The following is a 9,514-nucleotide window of genomic DNA, read 5'->3' as shown; positions in this document are numbered from 1 at the left end:
TGGGTGTCAATGAGAACATATGCCTGTATGCCTGTAGAACTTGTCTGCAGTCATGTTGCTGATGTTCAGTGAGGCTGCCACCTAAGGCCACACCATCAACTGAGCCATCCTCAGGGTTCTGAGTGAGCAGGTCTGGGAGAGGGTCACTCTCTTCCTCCTGTCCCTCATCTGTAGCCATGAGCAAGCCCATGTCTGCCCTGCTGACATACGCCTTCAATCTGTTCACATGGAGCACCCTGTGGGGGCTCCTGGGAGTTCCTAGGTCCACCAAGTAGGTAACCTCTCCCTTCTTTTCCAGAATTGTATGGGGTCCAGACCATTTGTCTTGGAGTGCTGCTGGGGCCACTGGCTCCAACACCCATACCTTCTGTCCAGGCTGAAATTCAACAAGGACAGCCTTTTGGTCATGCCAAGCTTTTTGTAATTCTTGGCTAGCCTCCAGGTTTTTGGATGCCTTTTCCATGTACTCTGCCATCCTGGAGCGGAGACCAAGTACATAGTCCACTATGTCCTGTTTAGGCTTTTTGAGAGGTAACTCCCATCCTTCCTTCACAAGACACAGGGGTCCTCTTACAGGGTGCCCAAACAACAATTCAAAGGGGCTGAAGCCAACCCCCTTTTGAGGGACCTCTCTGTAAGCGAACAAAAGGCAGGGCAGAAGGATGTCCCATCTTCGCCTGAGCTTTTCAGGTAATCCTTTAATCATGCCCTTTAGGGTCTTGTTAAATCTCTCAACAAGCCCATTGCATTGTGGGTGATAAGGAGTGGTGAACTTGTAGTTTACACCACATTCCTTCCACATAGCTGTCAAATATCCAGACATGAAGTTGGTACCTCTATCTGATATTACCTCCTTAGGAAACCCCACTCTGGAGAAAACTCCAAGTAAGGCCCTGGCCACAACAGGAGCTGTTGTGGTCCTAAGGGGAATTGCCTCTGGGTACCTGGTGGCATGATCCACTACCACCAGTATGAATCTGTGCCCAGATGCTGTAGGGGGATCCATTGGACCAACAATATCAATCCCCACTCTCTCAAAGGGAACCCCCACCACAGGTAGTGGTATCAGGGGGGCCTTTGTTGTTCCACCTGCTTTACCACTGGCTTGGCAGGTTTCACAGGAGCGACAAAACTCCTTGGTGTCTTCAGACATGTGAGGCCAGTGAAAGTGAGGGACAAGCCTGTCCCAAGTCTTGTTCTGGCCTAGGTGTCCTGCTAAAGGAATATCATGGGCCAAGGTGAGTAGGAAGCCCCTAAATTGCAGAGGTATAACCAACCTCCTGGTAGCACCAGGCTTGGGGTCTCTAGCCTCTGAATAAAGGAGTCCATCGTCCCAATATACTTTATGGGCACCTTGAGCATTCCCAGCAGCCTCAGCAGCAGCCTGCTGTCTGAGGGGTTCAAGAGAAGGACAGGTTAACTGAGCCTGCCCCAAGTCTGCCCTAGAAGGTCCCCCTGTCCCCAGAAACTCAACCTGATCAGGTTCAAGTTCTTCAGGGACAGTTCCTTCAGGGGTCTCTAGATCAGTTTCCTGTGAAGCCTGATCCTCACTTGTAGGCAGTTGGGAAGGCACAGCCTTAACCCTCCTGTTCTTCTTCTTGGGAGGTACTTGGTCCATTGTTCCAGGATCCAAGACCTGAGGTTCAGAGAGGCACTTTTTGGCCTGTGACCTGGTCACAGCAAGGACATGTGATGATATCCCTAACATCTCTGCATGAGTCCTGTACTCAACTTCTGACCATAGAGAGTTCTCCAGGTCATTGCCCAACAAACATTCTACTGGGAGATCAGCACTAACCACAACTTTCTTTAGGCCAGTTACCCCTCCCCAGGAAAAGTTAACAAGTGCCACACTATGTGTAGTAGTGACATTGCTGGCATTGGTCACCAGGTAATCATCGCCTGGCATGTATTGTCCAGGGTCCACAAAGTTAGGTGTCACCATAGTGACACTGGCACATGTGTCCCTGTAAGCTTGAGCCACTTTGTTGTTAATCAAAGGTGTCTGTCTGTATTTGCCCAGGTTACTGGGACTTATGTCAGGGGTCAAATCTATGTCCCCTTCACAAACCAGAACAGCCTGTGTAAGGGTTCTGACTAGGTCAGAATCTCCTTCAGTTCCCAAAGTGATTCCCACTAAACCCTTGGCTTGAGGACCAACACTGCTAACTGTACTAGTGGGTGCAGGTGCCTTAGGGGCTGCAGTGTTGGGGGCTCCACCCTTTTTACACTCACTTGTCCAGTGAGAGGTGTTCTTACAAGTTTTACACCAGGGTTTCTTCTGACCTTCTTTCTTCTTCTTCTTGGAAGTTTGGGACCCACCCTCTGTCTCAGTTTGGGGCCCTGTTGAAGACTTCTGGTCTTTAGCTTTCTGCTCCCCACCCTTCTGGTCTGTTTTCTTCTGGTCACCACCCTGGTTCTGGTTCTGGTTCTTTTGCTTAACTCTGGTTCTTACCCATTTATCTGCCCTCTTTCCCAATTCTTGGGGAGAGGTCAAATCTGAGTCAACCAAATGTTGATGCAACTGCTGGTTCTGACAATTATTTAAAATTTGTTCTCTCATCAGCAAATTGTACAATCCTTCATAGTCTGTAACCTTGCTTCCCAGCAACCATCCCTCCAGAGCCTTAGTGGCACACTCAACAAATTCAGACCAGTCCTGAGTCTGTGTCTTCTGGGTATCTCTGAACATTAACCTGTACTGTTCAGTGGTTAAGCCTAACCCATCAATCAGAGCACTCTTCAGGACCAGGTAGTTTCTAGAATCCCCATCACTAACTGTGAGGAGTCTGTCTCGGCCTCTACCTTCAAAGGAGAGCCACAAGATTGCTGCCCACTGCTCCTGAGGGATCTGCTGTACTCTGCAGGCTCTCTCCATTGCAGTGATCCATTTATGGATGTCATCCCCAGCTTTGTAGGGGGGCACAATCTTACTCAGGTTTCTATTATCAAAAGACCTGTCTTTATCCTTGTGGATATTGCTGCCACCAGTGGGTTCTATTACCCCACTCTCTCTAGGCTGTCTTGCTCTAGCAAGTTTCTCCTTAGCCAGGGCAACCTCTAACTCTTGCCTCTGGATCCTAAGCTCAGCCTCTCTCATCTTGGCCTCATGTTCCCTTCTCTGAGGGCTAGTCATCTCCTTTCTGGAGTGACCATGAGAGCCTCTAGAGACATGGGAGGTGTTGGATTCACCTGAGTGATGCCTTCTCCTCCTATGGCCCTGGTTAAGTCCACCTGGGGGTCTGAATGGGTTGTTACCTGATTCATTCCCAAGTTGACTTAAGTTAGCCTGGTTCAGTCTACTGACCAGCACCTGACTATCTCTGTCATCATCTGACTCACTGCTTTCCACCTCCTCCTCCTCTTCTTCTTCTTCCTCTTCATCTACCTGAGGAGCTCCAGTGGTGGAGGCTTCCTCATCTACTAGGATGATAGGGGTAGGGGTGTCTACAGTGTCATCCTCTGAAGGATGGCCTCCTTCAGCATTCCCTGTGGGGTTTGCTTTAGAGGTCTTTAGAGCCTCAGACTGATCCAAGAGCTCTCTTAGGTGGTCTGTAGTAGGGGTAGGCCCTGTCTTCAGACCCCTTAAGACACAAAGCTGTCTTAATTCCTTAAAAGGAAAAATAGCAAACTGGGATGGTGCCCTTGGAGGGTCACTCTCAACAGGAGTAAGTCCACAGGACCCCTCTGTTCCAGACATTGCTCTAGTGTGGGTGGATGTGTTGCAATCTACCTACACTGGTGTTTACCTACTAAACCTATCTAGTAGTTGTAGCTAGGGTGTGCTACTCCCTTTGCTCTACAACAACTAAGTTCAGTAGAACTTAAGTATACTAGTCTTGTTTTATATGTACCTAGCAGGTACCTGTATGATCTTTCAAATGATAATCTCAAAGATTGTAATGGTAAAACAACAGCAAGCTCAGATCCCAATCCGCTGCTCACCAATGTGAGAAGTTGGCCTGGTATATAATGCTCACTAGTTCTAGTGATCACTTTGTACCATGCCAAGCAACCCTTATGATGATGGTTGTAATTCAACCTTGTAGACCAGTTATCCTAGTGGTAACGTGGACAAAGCAGTCTTAGGCTAAACTCTGAAAGGCATGTGAAGCCAGCTGTTATACCATACACAACCCCCTTGAATACCAAATGAAAGGGACACCACACAGATATATATTGAAAATATATATTGATTTATTAACTATAAAATCCCCTGGACTCTTTATGAGCACAGAAGCACAAGCGTAAAATCACAAGACAGTTCAAAATACACAAAAGTTGCACAATATGGATGAGCCCTAGGGGCCACCTAAACCATATACTAAATAAGTGGTATAAGAGATACCAGGAGGAAAGTGAAGAGGCCTAGGGCCTTGGGAATCGCTGGAGCTATTCGAGACTGGAGTTAACTAAGTCGGGAAAGGCCCACGGGACTCGGGTGCAGTGTTCAAAGTGCACGCACTTCTCAATACAAAGTCTATGGTGCGTAAAAAGCACAAAGTTAGAAAGTTAGGAACCTTCCGAGTGACCTACGGAGCTGAAACTTAAAACACAGGCCCTTGGGATGTGTACCAGTGCAGGAGCACCGGCGGAGCTGAGTTACCTCACCCACAGGAAGCGGGTGCACAGGGTCGAAGATGTGTCGGGTTTCGTCACGCTGGTCGATGGTGCTTGGAGCTGGAGATGCTGCAGGCGGCTCGATGAGAAGAGTTCCGGTGGATCCAAGGGTGGATCTGAAGATGTGAAGACCTGAAAGCAGAGGGGACAGTGTTCAAAGTCACTAGCCAGTGACTGCCGTGGAACCAGAGTGGAACCAGGTGATGTCGGGTGCAAACAGGCGTTGTCGGGTAGCTTCTTTCTGCAGCCACGTGGATACCCGGGGTCGAGGACGTCCAGGAGTCGGTCACGAGCTGTCCCACGTAGGCCTCTCGCTGTTGGCGGTGTCGGCGACCTGATCGGAGCAAACAGGCCTTGGCAAATGCAAGCCACGCAGGAGTTGAAAGATGCTGTTCACTCGGACCAGCAAGGTCAGAGCGGGTGCTCCTTTTCACAGGAGCTTGGGTAGGTCTGGAGCAACCAGACCTGCTGTTTAAATCTTCGGGTTCGTCGCCAAGATGGCCGCTGGCCGCGTGGCTAGTGGCCGGGATGGCGCGTCGAGTGGCACAGTGCAAAAGGGCCCCACGCAGATCGTGGAGATGCTGGGGGGCTGATCTTCGGTGCAAGGGCTGCTCGGTGGTGGGGGTTCTCAATCCCCAAAGCACAACGTCGAGGATGCCTCAGAAGCTGCGCAGTCAGCTTTTCGGGTGTCTTTCAAGAGGTCCGGTCCCACGTCACTCGGTGCCTCCACGGGTCCCTTCTTTGCAGGGACTGTGGATCGGGCTCTGAGAGGTCTGGGAATCTGGTTCTTGTCGGGCTCTGGGCTCGGGCTCCGGCGGGAGGCGGCGGCAAAGCAGACGTCGAGTTGCTGGTTGGTACCTGTGTTCACAGGGTGGTCACTCCTTGGCCACAAGGGAGATTCTTCTTCAGTCTTCTGTGCAGCAGAATGTCGAAGTCCAGTCTTCTTCTTAGTTTAAGTTGATTTCGGGATGATCTGCTGTGCAATGGCACTGCTCCCCCTCTTATTCCAATCTAGGGGGTGGATCACCTACTAGGTCCCTCCTCTGGGAGGAACCAGGAAGGGGGGCGGTTACACCCCCTTTCCTTTGTCCAGCTCCGCGCCAGGACTGGGGCTGGAAGGCCCCAGAACCGGTTTGGGCTGGCCTATGCACGGGGACACCTTGTGTGCCCCGGGCATGTCTGATTCTTTTCAGCCCTGTCCTACCTAATCCACAAAATCCTGTCTGGGGTGGTGCTCGCACCTCCCAAGGCAGGAAACCCTTTGTCCAGGCCACCATCTGCCGAGTTTCGGTCAGCAGCAGGAGGCCAGACTTGTGTCTGTGGTGGCAGCGTCCATTTTGTGGAGCTGAGGCTCTGTTTAACTTTAACCGGGGTTAAGGCTACACACATGTCGTGTCCCTCTAGAAGGGTGGAATGCTATCCCCGTCGCCAGAACTGGCGAGGGGATAGTATTCCAATTCGTATGACACCTTACTCGACATGTTTTGATAAAGCCAAACCAAAGATAGCATTTAACCGCGAGGATTATAATGCACTTAAGAGTATATGGTATGGCAATATCCCGGAACAGCTTAGGGAGTGGTTCCCGACAGCTGCAGACAGGCTCAGCTCATGCTAGAGCACTATCTCACATATTTCCAAGCACTCTGCCTCCAGGATTGATGAGGCCTTCCATAGGAGTGGCTGATAGGAACATATGTGTCCAGTTTAGGGTTAGGCACAGGCATACTGTACCTAAGTAAGAGGTGGTTACACCGACTTACCCCAGCTGAGTGTTCAGCCAGTTGTGTCAAAGATGGAGGCCAGGCCAGGGGTGGCACAATACGTGCTGCAGCCCCTGGTAGGCCTTGGATACACCTATGCCCTGGGCACCTAGGGTGCACTATTACAGGGGCTCATAAGGTGAACCAGTTCCAATTCGTAATGCACCTAGAGTGCATTGGCATCAATTTAGAGAGAGAACAGCAGGCTGTGGGTCTGATTAGCAGGCCCACAGCCACATTAAGTCAGAAACCAGTGAAGCAAAAAGCAAAAATTTGGGGTGACCATAGGATAGCAGACCCTACTCTCCTACAGCAACCTACTGCATAACTTCTGATATCTCATCCTCCTGTGTGGTCCGCTTCCACAAGGACAATTGGACCAGTGATGATCTGACATCATAAAGCAAAAGCAAGATGTTGTCTGACATGAGGGCCAATCTGTTGCCTAGCAAGCTGACATCATAAAGCTAAATGCAAGATGTTGTCTGACGTGAGGGCCACTCTGTTGTTGCCTAGCAAGCAGTAAGATACATTTATCTTGCTAATGAAATGAGTAGCAGGGTAGACCGGACGCCCAAGTGACAGCTATGATGGTAAAATGTACAAAATTAGGGCACTTTATAAGACCTCTAAATTTGAACGAGCGTGAGTTTGAGCACTAGAGTCAACTTCACTATTGCTGAACTGCTAGGAATTGGCTCAAATGATGATTATGAACATGCTATTCATAGCTTTTATTATTCCCATTAACTGTAGCATAACCCTACCTCTCAACCTATCAGCTGCTTAATTGCTACTGGTGTACCATATCCTAAAACAAATAAAGTGAGAGGGGTACGCTGCCACTTGGCTGGCAAAAAGATCTCTATCTATGTCCTAATGTACCTTCTACAGTTGTTTAGATCGTGTTGGCAAAAGAGGCATGAGATTCAGAGTAGTATAGTAGGTTAAAAACACAAATCGAGATTTGATTTTCTAATGAGCTGCTGATTTTCACAATAATACAAACTCCATAGTATTGATCTGTTTACCCTTTATAAAAAGCATGATTTTTTGTATTGCTTGTAGTAAATGTGCTAACAGTGGACTTTTCCATCTGCAGATTATACTGAATGACCAGCAGTGGCAGTGTTTCGCAACAAATTGTCTCTGCATTGCCGATACTGAAGAAAAAAAAAAAGACAGTCTTCCGGCATAGGGCATCATTTGACCAATATGTATCGTAAGTAAAGCTCACAATCATTCCTTTAGGCATTAAAAAGGCGTTTTCTGCACCTGAATGTCATCACTACCTTCTAGTGGGGGCCTGTGCTTGAATGTAATTTCTGCCAAAATGGAAGTATTATGGATCACATTGTGTCGGTCATGATAGTTAATAAAAGACTGACTGCATCCAAGGCTTCTTAAACCTGCTTTAGATCCTGGTGCCAACAATGTTCCGTTTGAGGACATTGCTTCCTTTGAGACTGAAATGCGCTATCTCACTGTAGAACTATAGAGTTGCGTTCTCACGGAATGAAGCACATTTAACGTCTTCCGCTGCACTCTGTATGTTGGACTCTGATACTCAAGAAGGATTGTTGGTAAGGATAATCTCTGTTTTTGTATCTGCATCCCACTTTCAAAAAGGCCACAGTGCTTTGAGTGGTTCAGAGTATTTGCCATTCTGCCTCCGACTTGCCTTGCAGTCATGAATAGAGATAGCAACCTACTGCATAACTTCTGATATCTCATCCTCCTGTGTGGTCCGCTTCCACAAGGACAATTGGACCAGTGATGATCTGACATCATAAAGCAAAAGCAAGATGTTGTCTGACATGAGGGCCAATCTGTTGCCTAGCAAGCTGACATCATAAAGCTAAATGCAAGATGTTGTCTAACGTGAGGGCCACTCTGTTGTTGCCTAGCAAGCAGTAAGATACATTTATCTTGCTAATGAAATGAGTAGCAGGGTAGACCGGACGCCCAAGTGACAGCTATGATGGTAAAATGCACAAAATTAGGGCACTTTATAAGACCTCTAAATTTGAACGAGCGTGAGTTTGAGCACTAGAGTCAACTTCACTATTGCTGAACTGCTAGGAATTGGCTCAAATGATGATTATGAACATGCTATTCATAGCTTTTATTATTCCCATTAACTGTAGCATAACCCTACCTCTCAACCTATCAGCTGCTTAATTGCTACTGGTGTACCATATCCTAAAACAAATAAAGTGAGAGGGGTACGCTGCCACTTGGCTGGCAAAAAGATCTCTATCTATGTCCTAATGTACCTTCTACAGTTGTTTAGATCGTGTTGGCAAAAGAGGCATGAGATTCAGAGTAGTATAGTAGGTTAAAAACACAAATCGAGATTTGATTTTCTAATGAGCTGCTGATTTTCACAATAATACAAACTCCATAGTATTGATCTGTTTACCCTTTATAAAAAGCATGATTTTTTGTATTGCTTGTAGTAAATGTGCTAACAGTGGACTTTTCCATCTGCAGATTATACTGAATGACCAGCAGTGGCAGTGTTTCGCAACACATTGTCTCTGCATTGCCGATACTGAAGAAAAAAAAAAAGACAGTCTTCCGGCATAGGGCATCATTTGACCAATATGTATGGTAAGTAAAGCTCACAATCATTCCTTTAGGCATTAAAAAGGCGTTTTCAGCACCTGAATGTCATCACTACCTTCTAGTGGGGGCATGTGCTTGAATGTAATTTCTGCCAAAATGGAAGTATTATGGATCACATTGTGTCGGTCATGATAGTTAATAAAAGACTGACTGCATCCAAGGCTTCTTAAGCCTGCTTTAGATCCTGGTGCCACCAATGTTCCGTTTGAGGATATTGCTTCCGTTGAGGCTGAAATGCACTATCTCACTGTAGAACTATAGAGTTGCATTCTCACAGAATGAAGCACATTTAACGTCTTCCGCTGCACTCTGTATGTTGGACTCTGATACTCAAGAAGGATTGTTGGTAAGGATAATCTCTGTTTTTGTATCTGCATCCCACTTTCAAAAAGGCCACAGTGCTTTGAGGGGTTCAGAGTATTTGCCATTCCGCCTCTGACTTGCCTTGCAGTCATGAATAGAGATAGCAACCTACTGCATAACTTCTGATATCTTATCCTCCT

Source organism: Lissotriton vulgaris, chromosome 12 (genome assembly GCF_964263255.1).
Source record: "Lissotriton vulgaris chromosome 12, aLisVul1.2, whole genome shotgun sequence".
NCBI classification, from domain to species: Eukaryota; Metazoa; Chordata; class Amphibia; order Caudata; family Salamandridae; genus Lissotriton; species Lissotriton vulgaris.
Note: the sequence above shows the minus strand (reverse complement) of the source record.